Consider the following 14,706-nt stretch of genomic DNA (forward strand, 5'->3'; position numbering starts at 1 on the left):
AAGTATTGTGAACTAAACGTGATTAAAATATTATTTTTCTAAGATTTGTCACTTGACCATCACTTATGTTCAAAGTAAAAGCTGTTATTTGAAATTATTCAGAGTCAAACAAAGTGACTTAGAAATTAGTATTTCAGCAATGACATGCGGTTTTGGACTATGGAAACTTCAACTTGTAGAAAAACCTTTATTAAACATAATTTAAATTTGATTTTGCTTCAACTAAGAAGTTAAATTAAAATTTAAATCAAAATGAATAATTAATTTTAATCATATAGTTCATAAGATCCACATCTTTTTAATTAATTTTTGTAAAATTAGCTTAAATTTTTGTTAAAAGTTTTGTCAAAACAATCTCAAATATAATTTTAAAAGTTATTTTTATCAGTAATATAGTTTAATTATTAAAAACTATGTTTTAACTTCTTTAAAAGTAACTTGGAGATTTAGTGGTGAATACATGAAATGTGCGATGATAATGTGGATAAAAATTGTGAATTTAAATATGTGATTAAAAAATAAAGTTTGTCAAACTTATTAACAAGTAAAAGCTTTACCAAACAAAGATTAGAAAAATTTAAAAGTAAAGGCTTTACCAAACTACTCTGAAACACTGGCAAAATTTGGCTCCTCGTTTTTAATATTTAAGTTATGGAATTTGATGTTTGTACACCAAATTTGACAGTTCAGTGTATAGCCCTCTAAGAAAAAAGGGAGCCATGTCCAATAAAAAAATCGTGGACAGCCCTTTTGTGAGGGAGCATGCAGCACTTTACTGGTCCCAAGTGATTAAAATAAAAACTTAAATTGTATCAAATTTTACCAGTAACAAAGATTTTACCCCCATTTACAAGTTTCATTTTCTCCAATTCACCATATTCATCGAATCCCCCCTCATTTCTTCTCTCAACGCCCATCCATATCGATTGGATTTCCAATCAAATCCCAATCCAAAAATTCCCACAGAAATGTTCCTCTTGGACTGGTTTTATGGCGTCTTGGCCTCACTCGGATTGTGGCAGAAATAGGGCCAAGATCTTGTTTCTTGGCCTCAATAATGCTGGCAAAACCACCCTTCTTCACATGATCAAGGATGAGGTGAATTTTCTGTTATTTTTTGTTTATAATAATTGAAAACGCGGAAATTATTTGTAATTTTTTAAATCATTTTCTTGAACATTGATCTTGATGGATTGACTCGATCGAATTATTTTGGGTTTTTTTAGAGAATAGTGCAGATCAGCCGACGCAATATTCCACCTCGGAAGAGCGAGTATAGGGAAAATTAAGTTCAAGGGGTTTGATTTGGGCCGTCATCAGATCGCCCGTAGAGTCTGGAAGGATTACTATGCCAAGGTATACCAAGTTCCCAGCAGATAAATACATATAACTATATTTTCTGTGTTTGATTATAGTGCCTTTATAGCTGGGTTTTAGTTTAGATTCCATTGAAGTTTGATTTGCTGTGGAAATATTAGAGTTCTTACCAGAGGTAGAGTGCTAAGATTAAGTTAGGGGCTGTTTGATAAGCCCCTTTTCCATGGAAAATGGAAATTGATTTCCACACTAAACCAAAAATGTGGGTTTGATAGGTTTTTTTTTTTTCTTCTTCCTTTTTTCATTTTTTTTTTTTTTAAGGAATTTTTTTTCCGACTTTCATGCCACCTCAGCCATTGTCCGCCAAATTGATGAGAAGGAGAGAATTCATTTTCTAGGTTGCTGGCCGAATTTTTTTTTATCTCTAATTGTAAAAAAATATTTTCCTTTAATTGACAATTTCCATATAAAATAAAGCCAAACGAACACCAAAGATAGATGATTTTCTTGAATTTTTTTTTTTTGCAATGGAAACAAATTTTATCCTAATACTAGTAAATTATATTCCTTTAATTGACAATTTTCATGTAAAATATAGTCAAACGAACACAAAAATTTTTTTATTTCAATATTTGTCACGTGGAAAATTATTCCAATCAAACACAATAATTGACAATTCCTAATAAAATAATTTCTAGGCAATTCAATTTCATGGAATTTATTTTCTTTCCATCCAAATTCCATCTTTGCAATTAAACGAACCCTTATTATTTTTATTTTCGAGGGGGTATAGATTTTCTTGATCTAGATGTTGCTGTTTTTCAAAACCTTATTGGGTTTTCTAAATAATTATTGTCGAAAATTCGCTTCTGGATCATCCACAGAGTGATTTCATAGTTGGAAAAACTTCTGAGTTTATGAGATAGTGGGATAAGAAGATGGTTTCAGAAGGAGTCACGATTGCTTTTGCGCTAAGAAGCACCAATACTTGTGAACTTTTTACGTACCCATATCAGATGCTCTCCGATACCTTTCGATACGTATTGGATACTTTTTTTTTTAATTATTTTATATATTTTTATATTTTTTACGTATCAGATATATATCCTATACATATTTTTTAATTATTTTATATTTTTATATGATTTCGATACGTATCCGATATATATTTTTAAATTATTTTAGTAACTCGTTGAATATCAATAATATTCATTGAAAATACAAAACTAGAGTTTTAAAATTAACAACTAGACTTTTTTTTATGGAAAATGCACAATATTATTAGTCTTTTAATACATGTGAAACCGTGTTATAGTTGACAAATATATTTTGTTATTGGAAATAGATAGACTAGTATTAAATAATGTGTAAAATTGTGTTACTTTAATTCTATTATTGAAATTAGATGGTGATTTCATATGTAAAACCGTGCTAATAAATTACCTCAATATAGTCAAACTTCACTATTTTTTTAATATGTTTAAATAAATTTAATTATAAATTATTAAGAAAACTATCCTATAAAATAGTAGATAGAGTTTTAGAAAGGGAAAACACTTAAAACATTAGAAGATGTCTTCCTCTCAACCAAGTGATGAAGAATTATCAAAACCACTTTAGAAATATGTTACCAAATTCAGCAAAGCAGATGCTGATGCTAGTGGAAATATACGATGGCAGTGTAATTTCTGTATGAAATTACATACAAGTTCTTACACGAGTTACAGCTCATCCGTTGAAGATAAAAAGGTGTAGGAATTGGAGTGTGCCTCAAAGTCATAGAAATAATTTTATCTGAGATGCAAAATTTAGAAAATGAAGCAAAAGACGGATTGGAAAATAATATAGTACCTCTACCACCTTCTAGTATCAACCTGACTGAAACTGAAATAGAATTGCTGAAGAAGAGAAAGACGCCTACTAGTAAAGGGTGTAAACTTGAGAAGGCATTTAATATGCAATGCAGAGAGCAGTTAGATGTTGAAATTGCTAGGATGTTATACTCAGGAGGCTTGCCATTTCATCTAGCAAAAAATCCATACTATAGGAGTTCTTACACCTTTGCTACTAACCATTCTCTTTCAGGTTATGTGCCTCCATCGTATAATGCTTTGAGAACCACTATTTTACAAAAGGAAAAGGCAAATGTTCACAGATTGTTGGCTCTTATCAAAGCAATGTGGAGTCAGAAAGGTGTCAGCGTTAGGGTGGGGTGGGGTGGGGTGGGGTGGGAGATGAATAGTTTTTCATTTTAATTTTATTATTTTGTTTTAGTTATTTATTTTATTTAAATCCTTTATTAAAGAGTTAAAAGCAATGTCACCTTTTTACCCTTTTAAATTGATCAAAATTGGTCAAAGTTCAATTTCATTAGTCAACTAACTGTAAAGTCCTAAATTTTCGTGAAATAGAATTAAATTTTTATATGTTATATTTTAATATTTTGAAAAGTTAGGGACTAAGATGATACATAGCAAATTTCAATTTTATTTGGGTTAAATAATTAGATTTTGACCGAGCAATAATAAGTATATGAATATTGGGCTTGTTGGATAGATTGAAATTAGTGACGCATATTAGACTCGAGAAAAAGTTGATTTGGTTAAGCGATGCCCAAATTATCGAGGTCAAAAGATATGGTGCTAAATGGTTTTAATTAAGTTAAATTAATGAATCTATAAATTAAGGAGGGACACGTGTAGTGGTACTAATTGAATAATAATAATAATAATAATAATAATAATAATAATAATAATAATAATAATAAAAAGTTATATATATATATATATAGAGAGAGAGAGGGAGAGAGAGAGGGATAGATATATATATTTTATATTTTCACACGTTACTTTTCCTTTGAGTTTTTCTCTCTCCCACTCAAATTAGCCACCTCTAAGAAACTTTCACATACCTACTACATTTTCCCCACTACCCAACTAAAATGAAAGATTCTCCACATTCCTTCATTTATCTCACGTTCATACGGTTTCTTCACTTCAACAATTAATAACTTCCCCATCCTATATTTATTAATCATTTTCTTCTATATTTTCATTTCACTCAAACAAGTAAGACTTTGCAGTAACATTTATAGAGCATTCTTCATATCTCAACATTTTTCTTTGGGCTGAAACGCATTTGAAGGTTAAGGTAGGATACGACATGCAAGTGGTTGTCCCGTTTAATTTTTGTTATTTCATATTGATAAATATTTTCGTTAATGATATGAAATGATATGATATGACATATATGGCCATCCGGTACAAATGATATGATATGGTTGAGCTCTTACCGGTTAAAGATATGATATGACGGTACGATTTATTTTGATATATGAATGATAAATGTTATTCGAGATTGTACGAATATTTGTATCCTACTGAGTATTCTTTATACTCATCCCTTTTCTCTACCTTACAGGTTAGTACGGGTCGTGTCGGAGTGCGGTGGCTCGATGGTGTGGTTGTGCCTCGTTTCATAGGACAAAACTCTAAAATCTAGCACGTAACTTTATTTCTATTTAATATTAGCAATAGACACTTATGTTTAATTTAATTATTTGGACAAGTTCGCTAAAAATTTAGTTGCATGTTTTCTAGGATATTAACATTCCCATCTCTTTAAATATTTAAATTGCACTCGAATTTTAATTAAGATTTATGATATTTGGTGTAAATTCCATCTTACCTTTCTGCCATTTTAAAACTATTGGATGCTGAAACGGACAAGTGGTTGCATAAACGTCAACAGTTATATATATGTTTTTATGGTCACTTATCACCAAAAGATTTAAATTCAATGATTGAATACATGTATGGTGCTGTACACTTTTATGAAAATCAGAAAGTATGCATGGGCCTACATACTTCAATTAAAATCAGGCATGTATGTTTTAAAAGTTGTAAAATACCTTGTGGTTGTGTCAATTGTATGAAAGGGATGAAATGAATATATGTATTAAAGCTTTTACTCTTTCACTTGACACTATTTTATTTCGAGATAACATTATTATAAACCCATTTATTTTTGAAGAAATGTTTGGTAGCGACTTAAATTTTAAAGTACAAAAAAAAAAAAAAAAATGTGTCGCTACACTAACGATCAAATGGACGGTTTCCATCCACTTAGACCCCAAGTGCATATTTTTGAAAGGTTTAGGACCGTGGGTGGCACAAAGTGAAGGTGACTGTTGCAATTTTCCTTTAAAAAAACAAAAGAAATTCCCAAAAGCTAAGAAGCACGGATATGGATACTCAATTCGGGTACGATACGATACGGATACGCCAATACAACTTTTTTGAAAAAATTAGGATTCGCTGATACGTTTTATAAAATTCAATATAATTTAATTCATACAAACAAGCATTAATACAGAAGCGCGGTAATAAAATAAAATACAAAAGCACTTTATCTTAATCATTAATTGTCCAAATTCCATTTTCTTCTACATCATCAACGTCAATTTCTTCATTATCATAAAAAATAACACTCTTCAACTCTTACTCATCTAATGATAGATTAGCAATCTCAAGTAGTTCAACACCTTCAAGAGTATCAAATGAGTCTCAAGCAAGCATTTTGCATTTTCCTTTTGAATAGAGTTCTTGTTTTCTTGATAAAAGATGCAAATTGCTATGAATAAAAACAAATTTTTCAGCTCATTGTGGAGTTATGTTATTCCTTCTCGTTGAATGCACAAAAGAGTATGTACTCCAGTTTCTTTTGGCACAAGATGAAGAAGAAGATTGCACAAGAAGTTTCAAAACAATATTTTGTAGCAAAGGTGCATGTGAACCGTGAAGTAGCCACCAGGTCTTTGAATCCATGTTATACCAATTAGTGATAGAATCCAACTCTCCAGACCTATCGATAAAACTAGCATATTCCAAAGCTACTTTGTTGCGTTCCTCCAAGTGTGAGAAATACTTTTTGAAGCATTCTATCCTTTCTTTGGAAACTTCAGCATCCTTATGAGGAGGAACTCATTTTGGGTCCTCATGTTGCCATTGATCAGAATAGTATTAGTTATAAATATGTTAGAAATCCAAATAAATTATAATCTACAAATCTATCTTAAGAAAAACTAAATAATTGTTTTAGAAATTAAAAGTTACCTTGGGTTTAAAGGATGTGCCAAACAATGCGATGGTGTATTGTTTTTGTTCCATCGATCAATAAGAATTTCATAAACCACTTCATAGAAAGTAAAGAATTCATCTTCTTTCTTCTTTTCCTTAGTATATAGCATTCTTCACCTTTTAAACCATAGTGTCCTACATATCATACACCAAGCAGAGACAAGGACGATCTGTGTCACAAATTCTGATCAAATCATAAATAGGACTTGTGAAAGAGAGTATGTAATCTATATAATCCGACCAAAAATCATCCAAAACCTTTTCCTTCACAAATCTTGCCTTCCCCACATCATCCTCCCTATAACAAGACCACTTGTCGCTTTTAACCATTGCTTGGAGACCATCTCTTATAATCTTAAATCGTTTAAGCATTACAATTACAGAAGCAAAATGAGTTTCTGCCACTGAAAATAACTTCAAGCTAACAAATTCATTGAAAATAGCCAATCGCATACCATGATTCATTATGAAATTCTTGATTTGTGAAACATCTCCAACAAATTCTGTGATCCAATTGTACTCCTCATAAGTATAGATTGTCCTCTGTGTTCTTTGCAGCACATATATTCGTCAATGGGACGTTGAGTGTGAGAACCACACATGGTGTCCAAACAATTGTAGGATAAAGACTTTCGATGATTTGACTTGCAACTTTACAGTTTGTAGCATTATCAGTAACAACTTGCACCAATTTTTCATGTCCTATTTCATTAGTCACTTCTTTTATAAGATTTGTAATAAATAATTTATCTTATGTTATCCCTGAACAATCAATTGCTTTTAGAAACATAGCTTGTCCATCACTTACAACCATAAAGTTAATAAGTGGCCTCTTTGTACTTCACTCCAACCATCACTCACAATGCTAACACCTTTCTGACTCCACATTGCTTTGATAGGAGCCAACAATCTGTGAACATTTGCCTTTTCCTTTTGTAAAAGAGTGGTTCTCAAAGTATTGTACTATAGAGGCACATAACCTGAAAGAGAATGGTTAGCAGCAAAGGTGTAAGAACTCCTATAATATGTATTTCTTGCTAGATTAAATGGCAAGCCTCCTGAGTAGAACATCCTAACAATTTCAACATCTAATTGCTCTCTGCATTGCATATTAAATGCCTTCTCAAGTTTACCTCCTTTATTGGTAGGCGTCTTTCTCTTCTTCAGCGTTGCTATTTCAGTTTCAGTTAGGATGATACTAGAGGATGGCAGAGGTACTGTATTATTTTCCATTCTGTCTTTTGCTTCATTTTCTAACTTTTACATCTCAGACAAATTTGTTTCTGTGATTTTGAGGCACACTCCAATTCCTGCACCTTTTATCTTCAACATATGAGTTCTAACTCTTGTGTAAGAACTTGCATATAATTTTATACAAAATTTACACTGCCACTGTGTATTTCCACCAGTACCAGCATCTGTCTTACTGAATTTGGTAACATATTTCCAAAGTGGTTTTGATAATTCTTCATCACTTGGTTGAGAGGAAGACATGTTCTAATGTTTTAAGTGTTTTCCCTTTTCTAAACTCTTATCTACTATTTTATGGGATAGTATTCTTAATAATTTATAATTAAGTTTATTTAAACATATTTTTAAAAAAAATAGTGAAATTTGACTATATTAATGTAATTTATTAGCACGGCTTTACATATGAAATCACATCTATTTTCAATAATAGAATTAATGTAACACAATTTTACAAATATTATTTAATACTAGTCTATCTATTTCCAATAACAAAATATATTTGTCAACCATAACACGGTTTCACATGTATTGAAAAACTAATAATATTGTGCATATCCCATAAAAAAAGTCTAGTTATTAATTTTAAAACTCTAGTTTTTTATTTTCAATGAATATTATTGATATTCAATGAGTATATAAATAATTAAAAAGGCGTATATTAGATATGTATCGAAAATCATACAAAAATATAAAATAATTAAAAATTATGTATCGGATACATAAAGAATATTTTAAAAACAAGTATCCGATATGTATCGAAGGGTACGTAACAAGTTTACAAGTATCGGTGCTTCTTAGATAGAAACTCTCAAGCATGCCCTTAGAAAAATACTGGGCTTTGTTCTATTGAAAAGAATTTTGAATTTCATATGCAAAAAGATTTTTATAAAACTTTCCTTCTGATCTTACAAAGTCATAAAACACATAAATACACCATCTGAAGTATCGCTCAGATATAATTAAATATCAGGTCAACGATTCAAGGAAAATTTTCTCGAAAATTTGCTGTTGATCTACGATTATCCGTCTGATTCTATATCTGTTCACTCCATTTCTTGCATGTGAAGTGTTATCCATTATGTGACTAACTTATGTCCAAATTTTGAAGTGCGTTCTTGTATATCTGTAAATCATTTTTATTAAATGATTTTGGTGAATTTATATGGTGCACTTGTTTGTAGATTTCAACCAATATAAAATATAATTATTTTCCGTTGACTGTTTCCTAGATTTCAACCAATATTGAATATATTTATTTTACTTTAACTATTATTCTACTTTATGCACGCCATCTCTAGGATTTGCTTTGTCCAAACATCTTCGTAGTTTATAATTTTAAATACAAGATAAGATGAATCTAATTTATAGTTTACAATTGGCTGGCTTGTCCAGAGATGGGGATTGCTACAATAGCTTCAAAGATGTAAATGAATGAGATAGAAACCCAAGCATGATAGAATAGGAAGTTTCTGTGAGAGTATTTGCCGGTAGACTCTTCCGTTAAGAAAAGGCATAATGAATCAACAAGCTAGCTTTGGGATTTGTTGTAAGTAGTTTATAAAGATCCCTTTTTGGGATTTTTGGCAAGTTCAACTGATTGATAAGAGAGAACCTGGCGACAAATGGTGCACTTTTGGAATTTTTATTTTCAAACCTTGAATTTTGATTCTTCAGAAAAACTGGGTTTTATTCTTCATATAATCTTGCTTTGTGTAACAGAAGGTCAAATTAAATGTATTTTACTTTGTAGAAACTTTGTGGAGTCGACATGACTTGTCGTTAGTTTCCTGCTTTATTTTTCATCTTGTCAATCTTTTGAGAATTATTTTCTTTGGGAAAGTTTCAATATGGTTTGGCTCTGTTGAGGAAAATATTGGTTCCATCCTGGTTAGTGTTTATTTTTCCTCAGGGATCAACAGAATATTAAGATAACTAAATGAGAAAAGTCAAACATTATGGCTTTATCAGTATAGCATGTACTTAATCACTTCCAATAAAATCATCATAACAAGCAGTAACTTCTTTTTTTCTCCATAAGATCCTGCTTATGCCATTTTTCTCTCGAATTTACTCTTCCGAGAATTTACAAGATTGATAACCATTTGAATTATTTCCACCTGCTGCTTGAGATATCTACAAGTATATCCATTATCTTTAACGGCTGCTACCCTTGCTGCGTGCCATTTATATTGGAAAAATAACATAATATTTGTTTCAATCATACAGTATGTTTCCTTTTGGTCATCTTATCAGTATTTATGCCTCGTTTCTTGTATGAGAGAGTGCACCTTGTAGTTTTACAGGTTGATGCTGTAGTGTACTTGGTTGATGCATGTGACGAGCGTTTTGCAGAATCAAAGAAGCAATTAGATGCACTCCTTTCTGAGGAGGCCCTTGCCAATGTCCCATTTCTGGTTTTGGGAAACAAATATTGACATACCATACGCTGCCTCTGAAGACGAGTTGCGTTACCACCTCGGCCTGACTGGTATAACCACTGGCAAAGGAAAGGTCAATCTGGCTGACTCTAATGTGCGCCCTTTAGAAGTATTCATGTGCAGCATTGTACACAAAATGGGCTACGGTGATGGCTTCAAATGGGTTTCACGATATATCAAGTAGGGCGAGTGTTGGGGAAATTTTCTTTCAGTTGAAGGAGAGGGGAAGGAAAATTAAAGGGGGAAAAATGGAGATTCATTTTTATCTATTTATTTATTTATTTATTTATTTTTCTGTCTTAATCTGTTAGCGGCTAAAAATATGCGTGCTTTGTGCTTTCGAATCTGTATGGTAAGATTACATATGATGAGTATCCTGTAATAGCATGGATAGGATGTTATTATAGAACCAAAAAAGGTTTAAAAAATTTCTATTGAACCATGTAATAAACATTCACTTAGTTTTCGAGCAAATAACTAGTGTCTCATTTGAACCATTAGAACCCTGCATGGATGCAGTTTCTACTTCGTGCATATTAAAGGGCAGAGTTAGAAAATGAACTGGGAAGGGGGTGAAATTTAAAAATTCGAATGAAATCACTTCACAAGATATCTAGTTTAGGAGGCTAAGCGCATGATATTTCCTAAGATGCTTCGTTAGATTTTAAAGGCTTTTCGTAGGGGTGGAGAAAATGTCCAGATCGGACCAAACCAAATCAAATCAAGTAGTTTAAGAAAAAGCCTAGATTACGCGATGTCTATGTACAACTGAACCAATGGCGTAGAAGATCCGGACCCATTTTTTTCTGATCCTTCGAGAAAAAGATTAATTCTCTTCAGTGATTAATTCTCTTCAGTCTTGTCGCGACTGCTGGCGCAGAGTTAGCCGGGATGCTTATTCCTCAGAAATCGTCAAAAAAAAGTTGGATCGAATGAATAAATGGATAGGGCCCTATGACATCAATAAATTAATGATTTTGATTCTTTGAACCGAGAACAATTTGGTTTTGGTTTTGGTTTTGGTTTTGGTTTTGGTTCAGGTTCAGTTCTAGTTCAAAAACCAAAACCAGAACCAAACTTAATATTTAATTTTATATATAATAATTAGTGGAGACCCTAATTTTATATTCACTAGAGATAACCCATTAATTGAACAATTTTGGATCATTAGAGATAAACAACTCATTAGTTGTCTGCACCCTAATTTTGTATTCAATTGAATTATTTTTCCTGTACTCCTTTTCAATTTACACAACATCCCAGCATACTGGTAACGTGTTTAATCAAGTCAGTGGAGTGTCATTTAAGATTGAAAAATGAAATTGGTCAGTTACTTAAAAAAGTCTATAAACTACTTTTTTATTTTATTTTTTTATACCTTAATTGTTTGATGAGTTATTTGTGTTCTTCAGAAATAGAGGAAAACTCAATAAACATTCAAGAAATATTAAACGTTTAATGTTATATGTAGAAGTGGACTGTAAAAATTTTGATAATTCATTCTTTATTGTAGAGGTATGCCTTCAAAACTAGTACAATTAATTTAGTGGATCATTGTTATTACTTATTAAACATTTTTTTGTATGAAAAAAAAAACTGATTTGTGTATTCAAATTATGAATATATTTTGTTTGTTAGTTATGACTTTTTTGATCTCAATGATTAAAATTTGAACTTCCTAAACGTTTGATGTTTATTTTCATATTTAGGTAAACATTAATAATTTATAAGATACAAATCTAAAAATTTAAAAATTGAAATTAGAACGCGTTTGGTTTCATATCTTTAGAAAAAAATCATTTGGTTCCATTATCAAAAAAACCATTGGTTTATGGTTTGGTTCGGTTCTCTTGGAATCAGAACAATATGGAACCATGTCCACTCCTAACTTTTCTTGTCAATTAGAAAATTGACGTTCACCTTAAGAAATATAAATTGGCGTAAGATTGATAGGCATAAGCAATGATTATATATTTATCAATCAAAAATTAAGAAAATACTATGAATATTGTTTCAAAGAATTAGGACAGCTAGTCGTTCCAAACACTTAAAAGTTTTGGTCAAAACACAAAATAAAAAATGCATCACTATGCATTGATATACTCAATGTACTATTTGATGTTTGCGTTAGTTTTCTATACCAACTAATCGTTGGACGTGCATTGCACGAATGTTGTATTTATTGTGTTTTTATTAGTGTAGAAATTGTAGATGCTAAAGAAAAAAGGTTGTAGAAGATTTATTGTATTATTCAAGAGTCTTAGGAGCTCAATCCAATAAAGTTATCATTTCAAAAGCTGAAATTATTGCATAAAGAAACTCACCAAAAAATAAAATTGAAGACATCACGTGTATGTAGAACATAGCAGTTCATGATAATAGAAACATCTGTTACGACTTGTGAAATGAATCATATGTTATGACTTGTGATATCTATAACTAGAAATAACACTATCAACCAAATTCATAGCTGGGAAGAAATTCTATTCATTTTAAATTACAATTGATTCAATGCTCTTTTAGTTATAAACTCAACACTCTCTAATAGGACCTAGGAATCAATAGAAAATAAAATAAAATTGTGCCCATGAAATCGAGCAAGTTAGTTCACAGGTCAATGGAGTTGCATATAGTAGTAGCAGAGGTGAGAGCATGTTAATTTAACCAGAGTCTAAAACCAAATTCAACTATGATCTGCATTTGATTTAATATGAACAACTGTATGTACAACACTTTTAAACATTTGATCCAAGAAGATCTTTGTGTTTAGAGAGAGAAAAAGACAAATACTCATAATAGTACTGTATGTAAGCTTCACCCCTCTCCAACCAGTCGAGTTACTCCATTCCTCTCCCGCCTTAAGTGCGTATTTTCTGAAAGAAATGAATAATCACCTTAGGCTCCTCACAACAGACTTTTGGCAATGGCCTCTTCTATAGCTTCAGCTGCATTTGTGGAAGCAACTAATCTCCTTTGTATAGCTTCATGTACTATGTCAATATAACTTATCTTGTTCCAATCATTCAAGCATAGATTTAGTTGTAAACAAAATATACCTTCCCAAACAATGCAACGCCTGAAGAGAGCATATCCAATGGAATACTTCCTTCAGTACTATTTCTCAAGGTTTACCCTTCAATTTAACGAAAGGTTTTTTTTTTTCTAACTCAGAATACTTCCTTCAGTATCATTTCTCAAGGTTTACCCTTCAATTTAACGAAAGGTTTTTTTTTCCTAACTCAGACTTTATTAAATTTTTGTGTGTGTGTGTGTTAAAATACAATTCTTTGATGAATTAGGTTGCTTAATGCAAAATGGATGATAAAAAAGGGTAAACAAAAATCTACACCAAATGGAGATGGAAATCATTCACAAACATGAGATTTTCATCAACAATTATTTTAAGAGAAAATTGAGAAGAAGTCAAGTAAAAAAAAAAAAACATAGTATTGTACTAGAAACTACTAAACCAACATAGCCGCACATCTACAGCATATTGTTAGGTAAAGAGATCTAAATTACAAATTGATTTAGAATGGCTATTCAAGAGTTTGCTGAGCAACCTGTGGATCAATGTCACTGCTCTTTTCTGTGTCATTTACTAAGACAGTGTGTATATGACGTACTGTTTTCTTCCTAGGTTGAAGAGAACGAAGTGGAAAGCATTAAAAGGGACAAGGGAGCAAATGTGACATTGCTTCAAGAGGCTATAGAAAAACACCAAGTTGAACTTGCAACTCAAAAGGAAAACTACACAAATGATACATACAATATCCCCAGTGATATGGTATCCAAATTTCCTTCCTAGGAAAACCCAAGAAATTATTAGCAAGTCCCTTGCGAGGAAGTGAATTGCAACCAAAAACAGCAAAAACTATTAGCTGAACTCTTGTCACTTCACCAACACAAGTAAGACATTACAAATAAAACTCACTAAGATACATCTTTCAATTCAAATGAATCATCAAAAATGAAAAACTATTAAAAAAAATCTAAAATCATGAAAATATGAAAACTCCCTACTTGTACATAATTAGCATCTATCATTGGTTCAATCTCTCCTTCCTCAACCATCCCATTCTGGTCAAAATTGGCAGCTATTACACTCTCTACGTATTTGAAGGGAAGTCTTGAATTGAATAATTCACCTGACCCATTTATTTAAAGAAATGCATCCCATGAAACATGAAGATAACAAACAATTTTGTGAAATAGGCAAGGAACTTTGCTGATCTACATAAGGTGAACAGAATAAAAGCTACAAGAACAATACATTTTGCTGATCTACATATGGAAACATCGATGCCTACAAGTGGAATACTAAAGCGATTGTCCTTCCACTTGAAATATATAGACAAAGAGCATCAATATTAACCTATATTCACATCATAGAGTCCATTGTTAAATTAAACATAAAGGAAAAGCAGGAGCTTATACAAGATTCTGACTTGAAAAAAAAAAAAAATTCCTCGAAATGCTATTTTCAATTAACTATTAGGAGAGAACATTACAACCACACGGGAAATTTTGATCTTACAAACGTACCAAGAACAATCTCATGG

At 31.4% G+C, this 14,706-nt stretch overlaps 1 pseudogene; it reads left to right on the plus strand.

Annotated features, from left to right (window-relative positions):
• Window positions 1-837: 837 nt before the first annotated feature.
• On the plus strand, window positions 838-10,378 carry LOC111369886 (annotated as a pseudogene).
• The last annotated feature ends 4,328 nt before the right edge of the window (window positions 10,379-14,706 follow it).

This window comes from Olea europaea, chromosome 20, assembly GCF_002742605.1.
Source record: "Olea europaea var. sylvestris chromosome 20, O_europaea_v1, whole genome shotgun sequence".
Taxonomy (NCBI): Eukaryota; Viridiplantae; Streptophyta; class Magnoliopsida; order Lamiales; family Oleaceae; genus Olea; species Olea europaea.